Below are 8,544 nucleotides of genomic sequence, written 5' to 3' on the forward strand. Positions count from 1 at the left end.
AACCTTGACACCTTCACAAATTATCATTTTAGATCTTTTATGAAAAGAAACTGGCAATGAAGGTGCTCTGTAACTTTTACCTTTAGTGGATAATAAAGGTTTAGGCAGCTGAAGCTGCCAAATTTACAGTAGCAGCCGCTCTCATCTAGTGCAATTTTAGGTAACGTCTGCTTTGTTATAGTTTTAGTTGGTTTATATTAATTGCCCTTAAAAGTTTTGGCCTATTAGTTCAGCTTAGATATTTTAATGAACACACACACACAAAAGCTCATTTAACCTCTCAAAAAGTCAACATATTAAAATCGAAAAAAAAATAAATATTTTACTTAACACATAAATAAATTTACATAAAATTTGCTCTAAAAAGATACCTTTACTAACAACTAAAATACTTAAAAGGCTTTTCATTTATCACTCTAGCACATAAATATTGTTTATAACCCAATTAACTAATTTTTAAAAATATGGCAATATGTCATGTCAAGTATTTTTATGTAACCGCAATAATAACAAGTATGGCAACATCCAGAATAGCGAAACCTAATTAACATAATTAGGACAAACTAATTGTAATCAAGAAAGAGAAGCAATCATTTTAGAATTAAGAACAGGATGCTTATTTATGGCATATAATCTATTTAGGTATAGTTATAGAGCTGCTACATTAGTAACATTAATCCAATCCTAAAAAAAGCAAAAATACATGTTTATCAATACAACTAGTTGGTATTAAAAAGCTTAAAACAATTTGTTTGAGCTGTATGTACAAACGGTCTAGATGATGATATTATTTAAAAATTGCTACACTTCCAAGAACCCACACGAATGCAAAGGCTTTAATTTCATAGGTGAGTCTAACAATATTGCAACCACCGCTTGACGCACAGACCGGCTATAAATGTAGAAAGACTTTGCTTTAAAAAAATATGGAATATCCATTATGTTATGTGTTAGTATCATAATATCAAAACATGCAATACTTCGCTTGTACCGCATTAACAAACCATATTTCATAAAAATTTTCCTCATAAGAAAAACAAATCGAAATACAATTTGTTTTACAAGGTAAAAATCCAAAATATAAAATTTTAGCTGATATGATATATCATTTTTTGGTAGTTTTTTTCAGTTTTAAGCCAAGCTAAGGCTTCCTAAATCAAATTTGCTCTTAATTGAAGGCTCAAATTTACTTATTTGGCATATTAGCTTTTAAAACTCAAAAATATTATAATTTAGTAAATGAAAAGTAACCGAACAATTTCTAACACAAAAACTGTTTAAAAATAATGTAACCAATTTATTTGTATAGGTTAAGTGTATAATATTGAATACCCATATTAAACTATATTTTACTAATACTCTATAATTATCCTTACAAGGTCGTTAATTTGGCTCAAGTGACAAAAATATTATTAATGGAAAAAAATTCTTAATAATTAGAACAAGGACAAATCAATTCATATAAGGATCAACTCAAAGTTTATAGAACACCGAACCCCCGTCCCTTAATCTTAAATTTTATTAAAAGTATGGGGAGTGGTTTCAATTCCTATACCTACCTACAGGGGTCCCTAACCCCGCGAAACTAACCTAATCTGTACTAAAGAATTACAAAAATAAACAAAAAAATACTAACCCTTAAAAATTTGGACGGACTGACAGAACGACAAAAATGTTAATTGTCGAGCTGCTTTTGATAATTTTTGGAATATGAACCAATTGCTTTGCCATACATAATTAATAATTAAATAGTCTATATGTTTGTATTTTTATAAAATTATAAAGGAGAAAAGTTTAATCGTTTTAAACGTTGAATGAAAATTCTATGAGGTATAATATGAAATGAACAATCCTATTGACTTTAGGCTGATTTCTTGGCCTGTTGAGAAGCCTATGTCATCTAAGAGTGATTTCTCTTGGGAGGTTATTGTTACCCTCCCCCCAAAATAGTTAAAAACCCTTTCCAGGACCTTTGAGAAGCTACATTGTAAAGGAGAACAACATCTGTTCAGCGGTTACAGAGATCTTTCAGTACAGACAGACATAGATCCTGTTGGCGTTGCTTTTATATAATCAGAAGAATATATAAAACTATATCATATGATTAACATAGTTAGAAAACCCTATTTGTAATACCCCCAATTTGCTCCTGACATTTTTAATCAAATGAGTATAAGGTATCAAATATACTTTAATCATATGATAATTTTTAAGTGGAAAACTATTTGACATTGGCCTTATAAAAAAATATTAAGCCTTGATGGAATTTTTAATGATATGTCTGATCCATTTGTGGTTCGATATCGCGGATTTGTTAATACATATTTATATTTGTTTCATAATTTACTATATTTTTAATTTTAAGTATTATAAGAAATAGAGAAATAGCTCTTTTTAATTATTGATAGAGCGTTTACTATGAAAATTGAATTACTTGACGACTTCCTAAGATAAGCATTAAAATAATCAATATTATAATTGTAGTCCACTTACAGTTAAAGAGACATAGCCGAATTAGTGTTTTACTATTGCTTTACGAAGTCAGGGAAAGTGCAATAAGAGATAATTCATAATTTAAAAGAATATTTTTATTTCCTCTTGTCAAAACTGTCGAAATTTTGTCAACTTGCAATTTGAATGGTTTATGTCGGGGTTTATGTTAACTTTATAAAATGGTCTTGATTGACATATTATCGACATGACTATATTCTAATGTAAATTTATGTATGCCTATCCCTGCATCTCTAATCAACCTAAAATTCCAAGCTACCTATTTCTTTCTTTCAAGGTAAACCCGGGGAGGGAGGGAGGGGAAATTAGGGTATAAATTAACTGGTACCAAAACTTTAATAAATACGTTGATTCATGGGTTGACATATCAACTTTGGGTGCTTTTATCAAATTTTAATTGATTGGTTCAAACTTGGAGTGTCAAGGGGTTTAACCAATAATTTAATCGTCAAATGTTGTTTATCATCATTGGGAATGTACAAATATTTACCGTCTATTGTCTTATCCCTTGATGTTTCTAATGTAAACACACTTTATACTATGCTGTAAAATTTTCTAATAAACTTATTGCAAGAAAATTGTTATTTCTAGGTTGGCAAAATTATTTGGTCTATTCTTAAATTACTTTACCCTCTGCAATATGATATTAAAATCTCCCTTTTATTTGATATCTATACCGTAGAAAGCTTTTATAGTGCCTATAAAGAATAGAATAAATCAGGAAACCTTTTGCCGAAAAGTTCTAAATGACGTCAAATTAGAATTATCCATTATTCTAGAATAACGTCATTCAGGATATTTTTAAAAGTTTTTAATTTACTCCCCTTTATTTTATAGCAACTTTAAAGAGCTTTTGTTACTTTTAAATCCTGGAAAAACGATATTTAACAAAAAGAATTCAATTTCAAACTTTAAAAAACTTTTTTTTTACAATAAAGGAACAACGAAAATAAAAAATTTTAGTTGAACTATTAATGTCAATAAACCTATACATTGGACATGTCAATCTTTAACAATAGTATTCAAACAATATCTCACCAATGTGTAAAAACATACGAATTTTGGAAAAGCCATGTATTCTTAAAAACTTTTAACAATTGATCTATTAAAATTTAAAAAGTAAAAACCTTTTATTAAAGTAAATAAAACTCCTGTATCCAAGGAATATTTAAAAAGAAAGCTGACACTAGTTATTTTTGCAAACTTATTTATAAATTTGCACAATTTAACATTATGCTTTTTGTGAAAAGTATAAATGTATTTTACAATCTAAGATCATGGTTATATATGTATAATAGAATACTAAATAAGAAATCAAAATATTTTAACACAAAATAGGAATTTTAATTTCAAAATATTAAAGCCCATATTGTACATGATTTCTTTAATCTATTCTGTAGTGTCAGATTTAACCGCTCTTATTGTCATGCTTTTAACAATAACTACCAATAATGGTGGAAAAAAGATATACAATAACAATTTTATTATTTTGACAAAACCACAAAAACTTTGGCAAAACTTTTATTTTCAATGCGGACTAAATTAAACTCATGGCTTGAGTAAAACTGACGGACAAAAATTACACCTGTCCTCAACAACAATATTTTCCCCATGGCAAATCCCCCTCCCCACAACCCTCCGCCTACTTCCCACTCATTTTAATTCCCCTCTTTTTTTTTACTTAAGTGAGTTTGAACAATTATGGAAGGATTGGGCATTGAATGAAAAAAGTGAGCGCTCTAGCTGGTTGGCGCAACTACAACCAAGCTTTGCAAAAAAAAGGTAACACTAAAATGATTTGAACAGCAATTTTTTAGAAGTATTAAAAAAATCAAATCAAAAGTAAATTTTAAAAATCTAAAAATAGCAATGTCGAATGCTATGTCGAAGTCAAGCTGTTTATTATTATTATAAAATGTATGTATGTGTAAGTTTATATTTAGAAGGCAGTGAGGAGATTTAAAGCTGGCAAAATTAATTTACAACTGTAGGATATCCCCTGAAGATTTTTTACCTAACAAAGGCAGAAATTTACAAATAAGAATTTAGCGCTGTGTGTGCATAAGTCAAGCTGTAGCAAAATATTGTAGAATATACAAAAACTTAAGTACAAAAATTAATAATTATCTGGTAGGTTGGGGACTGTGCAGATTTTATCATTATACATCCCCTCTTTGCCCTAAAAGTTTACCATATACCAATGAACAAAGTTTCAAATATAAGACTGGGAGTGGGGAAGATTCTTTACTTACCGTTGACCTAGAAGAACAGACAAACACAACGGCTAGGGAGAAATTAAGCTTCAATGAAAAAAGAAAGATTTCAAAAAAATATTATTTGAAGTTTGATATAAAATCTTACTGCCTTGATGTAGTTGCTCCAAAACTTTGAAGCTTTGTTCAATTATTTAATTATATTTATTTCTAAAGTTTACCAAAAACAAAACTATTAAAATTAAAGCATTCCAAAATCTTTGTAAACCAGACCAAGGTCATCTTTAAATCTATTAAAACAAGGATGACAACATCCATAAAAGCGAAGCACTGAAACGTTAGGACAAAGTCATACTGGACATTAATACTTATATAGTGTCAGAACTGAATAATCAGAATATAAATGTATAAGAGTCGAAGCAAAAATTTTACAAAAGTAAATTTGTAGAAAAACTGCTTAATACAGGATAATGTATATGGACATACTTACATTTTTAGGACTTGATTATAGAGTTGCTTCGCTTATAACATTATACTTTGTTGTCCCAGGAATCAACAGACCAAAAATCAGATCAATCGGATGATTAGATCACATAAAAATTTGTTGTTAAAAAAGTCAAAAAATCAACGTGTTTAAAATGGACGTACGGACATTCTTGTAATGATTTTGCTACGCTTTCTAAATCGTACCTAACTACTAAAGGAATCACCATGCAAAGTTTGAAATCGATAGGATAATTCTAACATGCCTAAATTAACGGAAAAAGCTATCCGTGTGTGACGGACGTACGGACCGACCCTAATTAAAGAAAAGCTTCGCTTTTAAAAATATTTCTGAGTGCCTATCTAGTGTAAGTAAGAATCACATCATAAATAAAAGGAAGCTTTACAAGTTCGATATTAATTCAGGGGCGTGCACAGGGTAGTTAATAAAATTGACATGTTTAAAATGATCTGATAGAACCCATGGAAATTATCATAGAGCTTAATACGCATTGAAATTTTACAAGGAGTTTGAAATTTATAGGATTATTCAAACATGCCCAAATTGAAAGTCGGAGCAAACATCTACTAAATTTATGGACCTAAATTTAGAATAGCTAAGCTTTTAAAAGCTTATTGTCTCATTCATATGGTTATATTTATTATGTTAAAAATTCTTTAACAGCATAGCTGGACTATAATTAAAATATAATTTTACGAGGACGACATTTGATTGGAATCCATTAGCGCTCTTGCCGCGGAAAATTAATAATACGTAAAATGGCAAGTGTACTAATTATACTGTAACAATTTTCCCCATTGTCTACTAAGAAAAATAGTGACTTTTTTATTCTTAAAAGCGTATTGATTTGCATACAACATAAAAAGAAAAATCATTTGATTTTGTGCTTTCTCAGATAATTTGATAATGTTTCCTAATGAATCATATTTAAAGAAAATAGCAGAAAGTAAATGAAGAGAAAAATTGTTACAACTTTTGTTCTGTAAGTCCAAGTAGGTTTTGTAAACAAGATAAAAGTGGTCAATTGCAATTTGTGAAGTAAAAAAATAAACGTATTTTGATATAAAGTTACGAAAGTTGAAATGTTATAATGAACGAAAATATATTGTGTAATGATTATTTAAAACAGGAGGGACTGATTTCTGAAGAAATAAACCAGCTAGAAACATCAGAACATAATGATAATAATAAACTTGCTCTGTTGTACAATTCTAGAGGCTTGGCAAAATATATGCAGGAAAGTTTTGATCAAATATCTTACGCATTTAAACAAGAACAATATTTATCTTTAGCAGCTAGCATAGATTTCTTTTGATAAGGGAGGAGGCGGATGTGCCACTTTTTGAAACCAAAAGTAAAACGCGCATGATCTCAGCCCACATAAAAGAGTTACAGCTCTAAAATTCGGCACAGCAGTTGCTTATGTGAAGAACAGTATTGAACTGTGAAGAAACGGCGGCGGAACCGCCGCTCCCGCCGAAATTTTGTTTTGCCTTTTTTTCGCTAAATTAGACAGTTCTCAATCATCTGAGATAAACTAGCTTTTCTTTCCCTTATATGAAGTGTCAAGTAAAAATATATATAAGGGAATTTTTTTATAAAGATGATTGAAAATTGTCTGTTATAGCGAGAAAAGGCAAACAAAAATTTGGCGGGAAACGGGGGTTTTCGGCGGAGCGGCGGTTCCGCCGCCGTTTCTTCACAGTTCCATATTGTTCTTCACAAAAGCAATTGCTGTGCCAAATCTTAAAGCTGTAACTCTTTTATGGGCTGAGATCATGCGCGTTTTACTTTTCGTTTCAAAAAGTGGCACATCCGCCCCCCCCCCTTTTTATTAGGTAGCTTCATTTAATTCGATAAAAATCATTAATCAAAATTATTTGAATCAAAACTTGGAAAAATAAAGGTGAAATTTAAAGAGGCAGTAGTAGACTATGACCAAGGTCTATTATTAGACCCAGATATTCCAGCTTTGCATTATAACAGGAAAGATGATTTTGGAATAATTATTTATCGCTTCGTATTATAGACATCTTTCCGCAGATATTAAAATAAAAATTTATATGATCGATTAAAACTAGTTTGGGGGCCGAAGTCCCGGGCTTATAAAACTGGTTTAATATTATGATTTTATTATAGTATTTGAGGAAAACTTCTGTAATACGTTGCTATACATGATTTTTCATAATGGCTGCAAACCGGTTCTAATCCTGCGGACATTTATCGGTTTCCAAGCACTGCATACTGGAATAGAAATTATATTTGAAAAAAGTTTTTATTATTATAGTCTTAAAATCTTAATTGCAAGAGTATTCCAAAAATCAGCACAAATTTAGATACTATTTAGATAATTTGTTTATTTATCATCTTTATGAATGCAGAGCTACAATTTTGTACAGAATGGGAAAATTTGAAGAGGCTTTGAAAGGATTTAAAACTGCCATAAAACTCGACCCTGCTAATCAAGAGTTTGAATTGGCTTTGAAAGATTGTGAATTGTGTTTGAAATAAAGCAAATACAAAACACCAATGGACATAACCTAAAATACGTGAATTTGATTTTTTCCTAGGGTGAGGCGGGGCATTACCGGTAATTTTTTCGGTTTTTTGAAAAAAAATGGGGTAAATATTAATATTTTTAAATGGGACCAAGACCATTAGAAAGCTTACGGAAAGGACTATCAGGTCCTAATTGGACGTTATCCTAGGACTTTTAGAAGTTTGTCATAATTGGACTCAAAGAAATTACCGATAAATGCCCCATGGTGGGGCATTGTGGGTAACGTCTTTTCAACCTAAAAAAAATCGATGAAAAACGGCCAAACGGCCAGTCAAACATAAATAATCATAATTAGTATAGGTTATAGGGATTATCCACAAAAATTTTCATAAAGATCAGACTATTTCTTCTATGTCAAAAATCATTTTTTTTAAAGGACGAGAAATTTCGATTTTTTTTTCACAAAAATTTTCTTTCAAAATAAAATTTGAATTTTTTTATATAAAAAAATCTGTTCTATTCACTTTTTGGCCTAATTCTTAAAAAGCCCATATTGAATTTTAGATTTTACCAAAGAAAACCTTAAAATTGATATTAAAAATCGAATTTGAATTTTTTTTTCGACGTTACCGAAAAATACCCCGCGCGAACTTTGGTCATTTTTGAAAAAAATATTAACTCTACATTTAAGCTCTCAACGGATTTGGAAAGAGCGGGCAATTCTTAGTTCAAAAGGTTTTTACGGATCAGTTCTAGGTCTTACCAATTTTTGTGTAGGTCGATCTTTATACACATAGGTGAAAAAATTTTAAAAA

The sequence above is a fragment of the Acartia tonsa genome, chromosome 3 (genome assembly GCF_053477335.1).
Source record: "Acartia tonsa isolate MP-2025a chromosome 3, ASM5347733v1, whole genome shotgun sequence".
NCBI lineage: Eukaryota > Metazoa > Arthropoda > Copepoda > Calanoida > Acartiidae > Acartia > Acartia tonsa.